The 8281-nt window shown below is 37.0% G+C and overlaps 1 pseudogene; it reads left to right on the forward strand.

The window, feature by feature from the left end:
• Positions 1-225: 225 nt before the first annotated feature.
• LOC111752320 (small nuclear ribonucleoprotein E-like) lies at positions 226-3244 on the forward strand (annotated as a pseudogene).
• Positions 3245-8281: the final 5037 nt, after the last annotated feature.

The following is an 8281-nucleotide window of genomic DNA, read 5'->3' on the forward strand; positions in this document are numbered from 1 at the left end:
TAACATGCACAAAAAGTAATGCTCAAACTCACTAGTAATTACAAAAATGCAAATTACAACAACAATGACATGCAATGTTTTACTCATTTGATTAGCAGTCTGGAAATTAGAAAAGTATTTTGTTCATGCCTAGCAACTAAAGGAGTGTTTTGAACATAGTGCTTGGCTCCAAATAAGTATTTGTTGAAGAAATAAAACTGAGTAATTTCAAACACTGCAAGCGATATGATGATTCAGAAACAAGTGCACTGTGCTAATAAGAGTTAGTTTGATGCTTTCAGTCTGAAGACAACTCTGTAAATACCTAAACCAAATATAACATAATCCATGACTCCAATTCTCTACTCCAAAGAAAGTCATGCATGTATTCACGAGGCTGTACACCATGAGCACTGTTGTGGTTGTAACACGTCAGAGGTAACCTAGAAACACATTAAGTATCTATCTTGAAAGATCAATATGTTTTTGGTCCTCATGCTGTTGTTTACTTTCCTTCTATCTTTTTAATCATTGTAAAATAAATAATCTCTAACTTGTGGACATTCTTGGTAATCTCCCACAATTGGTCATTTTTCCCTAAATTATTATTTGTAGTTAATATTTAAAACCATTTTTTCTGTGCTATCATATGAGTCAGAGATCAGAGATATACATTTCAATAATGCTTTTAGAATTTAAAGAGATTAATAAACTACTACTTTTCTCATTGCATATTTATGCATTATTTATAACTTATTATTTATTACTATGTTTTATAGATGGGTTTTTAATTTGTAATTTTTTATTATTTTCAATTGTTCTCCACAAAGAACTTCAGTTTCTTTCCTTTCTTCCTTCCGCATACCTCTCTAGCTTCCTCTCCTCACTTTTATCTCCCCCACGTTTCTTTCTCATTGAATTCTTCAAAATCACTAACTCCTTATGAAAGTAGAATTCATTTTAGGAAGCGTATGGATTGAGTTACATCTCCCAAAAAGATTGGTTGAAGTCCTAACCCTGGGACCTGTGAATATGATCTTGTTTGGAAATAGGGTCTTTGAAGATGTTATCAGTTAATATGAGGTTATGCTGGAGTAGGGAGGGTTCTAATCTGAGTGGCATCATTATAAAAGAGACACAGAAGTAGAGACACAGGTAGAAGATTTCACTGTGAAGAAGGTGGTAGTTAGAAAGTTCAGCTGCAGCTGCAAGCCAAGGAACACCTGGGGCTACCAGAAGCTGGGAGAAACGAGAAAGATCTACCCAGAGAGCCTTTGCAGAGACGTGATCACTCTCACAACGTGACATCAGACTTCTAGACTCTAGAACTGAAAGCCAGTTCCAGTAAAGCACATGCACTGTTATCAGTAAATAGATATTTCACAGTAAATCAATTGTGAACTTGAATTATATTCATAAGGTCTATTTGTAGAAATAACATAAATTAAAAAGAAGTTGTCCTATATGTAAGTTAAAAGTTCAAGCATTTCTAAAGAGAAATAGAGAAGAAAGGCTTTGCAAAGATTTGGTTAATATGAGGGTAAATTTCCTCCATTTTTAAAAAGTAACTATACAATTCACCCAAAACTTAATGCAATGTACTATGATTTCAATATAGCTTAGAGGAGTTACTTATTTGTCAGAAGTTTCACGATGGTAACTGGTCAAGTCAACTTTCAAAACAATTTACAACAGGTTGATGAATTTTAGTACCGAATATCTCAATACTGGTGAAAGATCAATCATCAGAAAATTTGAAAATTAATAATCCTATTATAACTCAAGTAAATAAAATTTGCCATTTAAGGGGAAAGCATCACACAGAAACACACACGCACGCACAAACCAATAGCAGCTGGAGATGGAATTTTAGATCAACTTATTGCATCAGTCAATCTTATCCACATGACCCTTAGTGTGTCAAATTTCACTAAGCAGTAGACTTTCCTAATTGCAAGTTAGTTTTTAGAAACCAAAATAAATGAATCAAATTAATTATTTCAGTTATGGACACTTCATTCATATTTTCATAATGAGGTTTTCATAGTTTTATGGAAGTTTTTTCTGTACAATTATTAAATTGTCATTTGAAGGCAAATAAAGATTTCTTTTCCACAATCTGCCATTTAGTTTGTGCCATGAAATTTATAATGATAATAGCAAAGGAATGTTGAGTATTTAATGTTTTTAGACCCCGTATTTTACATTTCGTGCTTATTTGCATTTGCTCATAACAACTCTTTAAATTGTATTTTTATCCCCGCTTTCTAGATGACAGAATAAGACTCAGACCTTGCCTTGCTGAGGTTATAGAAGTACCATTGGAAGAGTCAATATTTTAATCCTGGTTATTTAGAAACACTAACTTGTACTGTAATGTAGACCAACTCACATAGTAAACCACTTTGGAAACACGTTTGGCAATTCCCTACCAAAAGAAATGAAAGCATATGGTCATAAAAGTTACATGCGTGCATGTTAATAAAAATTTTATTTGTAATAACCGAATACTGCAATAACACAAATGTCCATTGACAGAAGGATGGATAAATAAACTGTGGTTCCATGAAATGGAATACTACTGAGGAACAAACTATTGCTACCTATAGCAAATGAACAAATCTGAAAATGATTATACTGAATAAAAAAAGAGAAAATATTGTATACTACAGTTTTCCATTTTTATAAAATTCTAGAATATGAAAACTAATCAATGCTGACAGAAATATGATTTTTTGCTGAGGGGTGGGAAGGAGAGAGGGCTGTGTTACATAGAGCCACATGAAATATGAGGGGATGACAGAAATATTCATCACCTTGAGTATGATGACTTAATGTGTGTTATAAATAGGGGAAAAAAATTCAAACCGTACAACTGAGAATTGCTTTCTGAGACAGTATGAGGGTTAGTGTGGACTTTGTGAGCTTCCACCATAGCGTACCATGGCCAGAGCCAGAAAATGCAGAAGGTGATAATGCAGCCCACCACCCTCATCTGCAGATACTTGCAAAGTGGATCCTGGATTCAGGTGTGGCTCCAAGAGCAAGTGAATATAAGGGTAGAGGACTGTGTCATCGTTTTGATGAGTGTATGAACCTTGGTGCAGAAGATGATGCAGAGGAGATTCATTCTAAAACAACGTCCAGAAAAGAACTGGGTTGGATCATGATTAAAGGAGATAATATTACTCTACTACAAAGTGTATCTAACTGTAAATTATCTATGAACTGAGAAGTTGAGGGCATCATCCCCACCTACCCACCCACCCACCAACATTTTAGGTGTCTTTTGTTGTAAGTATAATTCTAAAACAAGTGTTCATATTAATTTGATAACCCTTATATTATTACCAGATTGCAATAAATGCTGTGGGGTTGCTTATATTTTTTTAAAAAATATATAAACTTAAATATGTGCAATTTGTTTCAAATAAATTAAACCACCTTAAAAAAATTTTTTTAAGACTCTAAAGGGATTAGTTTTATATGAGATCTGACATCTACGATCTGCATCAAATACTTGAAAATTTCTCTTGTTTTTCTGAAACTTTTTCAGCTAATAGGAACAAGAACTGTCTGAAGGAAGCCATGCATCCCATGATCCGAGTTGTGAAATAAATAGGCCTTGTCTCAGAAAAAAAAAAAGGCACCTCTAGATTGTCTTTAATTCTAAGTAATATATTTCCCCAGAAGAAAAATTGGCCAGAAATTCCAGCAGACCATCTTTCCATGGCAACAGGAGTGATCTGGAAATGTGGCTCAAAATATGGTTTTCTAAGGCACCTCTGCAGTGTAGCTAAGGGCCTAGGCTGGTTAAACTACCTAACCTGGCCATGGGTGGCACAAACAGCTTGTGCCACTAACCAAAAGTGACTACTAACCAAAAGGACGGTGGTTGGAATCCACCCCGCAGCACCATAGAAGAAAGGCCTAGAGATCTGCTTCCAAAGATTACAGCCATTGAAACCCCTATGGAGCACAATTCTACTCTGACACACATGGGGTTGCCATGTATCAAACTGACTCAGTGGCAATGGCTTTGGTTTGGTTTTGGCAATAAGAATGGACAGTGAATAGGTTCTAACTTGTATAAGGGAAAGCAGAGTCAAAGCAATGTCTGTAATAAAATGCAAGAGGAATGACTGGGACAAGAAATGAGGGTTAGGTCTAACAGGTCAGAATTAAAATGATGGATGCTTTCCTAGAGTTAGCAGCAAAGAATTATGAAAACATAAGTAAGGACATCTATGACAACGGCTGCACAATTACATGAACTTAATTGGTAAAAAAAATGGGTAGTGTATAGGAGTCTTCTGGGTTGATATGGCTCAAAAAGCTAGATATACAGTGAGTATCTCACTGTAGAAGTGATACTTTAACTGAATCTTGATAAATGTGTGGGATGTTCAGGGGAAGGGCACATTCCAGGCAAATGAAAGAAAGTGCATCAAAACATTATGGTATGTTCTGGAAGTAGATGTAGTCAAACACTGTTATAATTTAAAATGTGAGAGAAGAAATAAAAAATTTGAAGGTAAAAGCAGTAAATCATAATAAATCTTAATGAATCATGTTGTTGTTAGGTGCCATCAAGTCAGTTCTGACTCATAGTAACCCTACAGAACAGAGTTGAAATGCCCCATGGGGTTTCCAAGAAGTGGCTTGTGGATTTGAACTGCTGACTTTTTGGTTAGCAGCTGAGCTAGGAATCTATTTCTAGAGAAGTCTAAGATTTATCTTGTAGTTAAGAGAGGTCATGGAATGATTTTAAACAGGGGAATAAAATAAATAAATTTACACTTTAGAAAGAGCATACGGGTTACAGGTAGGAAGAGGGATTCAGTAGAACACACTTGGAGATGTGAACTTACATAATAATGTTAGTTCTGTATGTTTCATTCAAGACACTATGAGATCAGAAACTGTGGGGATGGAAGCAGTCATTATGTTAAATTGAATACTCAAAACTTAATGTCAGATGGATCTGAAGAAAGGGATAATAGGTTCAAGAGTAGTCTAAATTGCTTCACCAATTTCTGGTTTGAGCAACTTGACTGTTTATAGAGTCAAAAATTAACACAGCAGATACTGAGGACAAACATGTTTCACATTTGAAATGTTTGGTGTCACGCATCCATGGGAGAGCTAGGAGAAGATATATAGTAGTTAGTTATGTATTTGTCTAGAATGTACGAAAGTGACCTTGCCTAGAGATACAGATTTAGGAGTCCTCAGAGTGTGACTATAAACAGCAAAATGGATGCAATAATCTAGAGACACAGCTTAGAATGGGAGAAGAGAGAGAAGATGACAGGGAAAGGGAATGAAAAGAAGGGAAACTACATGTGGAGGCTGAGAGGGAATGGTCATAAATAAACAAGAAATACTAGGCTAAACTGGTTTTGCATAAGCCAAATAGGAGAAACTTTTGAGAAGTAAAAAAAAACTTTGAGAAGCAGGATAGGAATAGTTTTAAGAAAAACTGAAACATAAAGATTCACTAGATTAAGGCAAATTTCATGGTTGAAAAATGGCAAATTGAGATAGGCTAGATATTAATTAGACCAGGACCTTAATGCTAAGCACGGACTACTTCTGTGAGACGCTCGGATATTAAAAAGAAAACAGAGGGGCAAAACAAAAACATAGTCAGAAATTGGTGCAAGTAGGCACCAGAAGTTTCACTTACCTAGGACCCCATGTGTCTGTCAGTTTGTCATACCGTGAGAGCTTGCACATTGCTGTGCTGCTGAAAGCTATGCCACTGGTATTCAAATACCAGCAGGGAAACCCATGGAGGACAGGCTTCAGCTAAGCTTCCAGGCTAAGACAGACTAGGAAGAAGGACCTTGTGATCTACTTCTGAAAGGAATTAGCCAGTGAAAACCTTATGAATAGCAGGGGACCATTGTCTGATACAATGCAGGAAGATGAGCCCCATCAGGTTGGAAGCCACTGAAAAGACAATTGGGAAAGAGCTGCCTCCTCAAACTACAGTCAACCTTAATACCTTCAATGGAGTGAAGCTTTTGGGACCTCATTTGCTGATGGCGCACAACTCAAAATAAGAAGAAACAGCTGCAAACATCCATTAGTAACTGGAACACAGAATGTACGAAGTATGAATCTAAAAAAATTGGAAGTCATCAAAAATGAAATGGAATGCATAAACATTGATATCCTAGGCATTAAAAAAAAAAACCAAACCCAGTGCCTTCGAGTTGATTCCGAGTCATGGCGACACTATAGGACAGAGTAGAACTGCCCCATAGAGTTTCCAAGGAGCGCCTGGCGGATTTGAACTGCCGACCCTTTGGTTCACAGCCATAGCACTTAACCACTATGCCACCAGGCATTAGTGAGCTGAAATGGGCTGATATTGACATTTTGAATCAATCATAAGGTCTACTATGCCAGGAATGACAACTTGAAGAAGAATGATATTGCATTCAGAGTCAAAATGAACATTTTAAGATCTACCCTAAACTACAATGCTGTCAGTGATAGAATAGTATACATATGCCTACAAGGAATATATCATTGCTGATGTCAGATGGAACTCAGGTAAACATCTTTCTGGTATTCTGTTTTCAGCCTGGATCCATCTGACATCAGCACTTACTGATGAAAATAAAAGACTACAGCCTTCTGGAAGGATTACACCTTAACATAAAGAAAACAAAAATCCTCACAACTGGACCAGTAAGCAACATTATGATAAACAGGAAAGTTTGAAGTTATCAAGGATTTCATTTTACTTAGATCCACAATCAATGTCCACAGAAACAGCAGTCAAGGAATCAAAAGACGCATTGCATTGGACAAATCTGCTGCAAAAGACCTATTTAAAGTGTTAAAAAGCAAAGACGTCATCTTGAAGGCTAACATGCGCCTGTCCCAAGCATTGGTGTTTTCTTAAGTGCTACGGCCGCTGACCAAAAGTTAGGCAGTTCAAACCCTTGGAAATCCTATGGGGCAGTTCTACTCTGTCCGGTAGGGTTGCTTTGAGTCAGAATGGAGTTGACGGTAACGAGTTTTTATTATGCATACAAAAGCTGGACAGTTAATAAGGAAGACAGAAGAAGAACTGACATCTTTGAATCATGGCATTGACAAAGATTATTGAATACACCATGGACTGCCAAAAGAATGAACAAATCTGTCTTGGAAGGAGTACACCCAGAAAGCTCTTTAGAATCAAGGATGGAAAGACTTTGTCTCACATACTTTGGACATGTTATCAGGAGGGATCTGTCCCTGAAGGACCTCATGGTTGGTAAAGTAGAGGGTCAGTGAAAAAGAGGAAGACCCTCAATGGGATGGGTTGACACAGTGGCTGCAACAATGGGTTCAAGCATGATTGTGAGAATGGCACAGGACTGGTCAGTGTTTCTTTCTGTCGTTATAGGGTTGCTGTGAGTCAGAACTGACTTGGCACGTGACAAAAACAACAATACCAGAATAAGGACCCTTGGTGGCGCAATTGTTAACTGCCTGCTACTAACCAAAAGGCTGGAGGTTGGAACCCACCTAGTGGCTTCAAAGGAGAAAGGCTTGGTAATCTGCTCTAGTAAACATTACAATCTAGAACACCATATGGTGCAGTTCTATTCTGTCATATGAGTCACTATGAGTCAAAATTCAATCTGATGGTACCCAACAACAACAGTAGCTGAATTGTTCATAAGCAGTAACTATGTATTAGCAGCAGGCATCTATCTTCTTTGAGTACACAAATCAACCTAACTGCTTTTTTCCTTCTATTTAGTACAAATTGCTTGCACAGAATCTGCATTAGTTATCTAATTTTAGTATCAGGAGCTCTCTGCTCAGGGAGATGATAAACAACAACAAAAAAAAGTCACAAAAACAAGAACTGAAAAGGAAATTAATAAATTTGATAATAAGAAAATTGCGAAAACAGGTTTAATACTATCATTCTTGGGGAAAGAGAATTTAAAAACATTCTAACTCATTGTAACATCCTAGACTTTATTTCTTTATCAACTTTACATTTCAATTCTTTTGTCATCAGGTGTTCTCCAGTTGGCTTCCTAGTCACAACTGAATCAAATGCTGCATCGTCTCCATGTTCAGTAGGGATCAGACCAATTGTCATCCAAAAGGTTTTTATTGGCTGATTTTTGGAAGTAGATTGTCAGGCCTTTCTTCCGACTTGGCCTGAAAGCTCTGCTGAAAACTTCAGCACCATGTCAACACACAAGCCTCCACTGACAGACTGGTGGTCACTACACATTAGGTGCATTGGCAAGGGATTGAACCTGGGTCTTCCCTACGCAAG

This window comes from Loxodonta africana, chromosome 23 (assembly GCF_030014295.1).
Source record: "Loxodonta africana isolate mLoxAfr1 chromosome 23, mLoxAfr1.hap2, whole genome shotgun sequence".
NCBI classification, from domain to species: domain Eukaryota; kingdom Metazoa; phylum Chordata; class Mammalia; order Proboscidea; family Elephantidae; genus Loxodonta; species Loxodonta africana.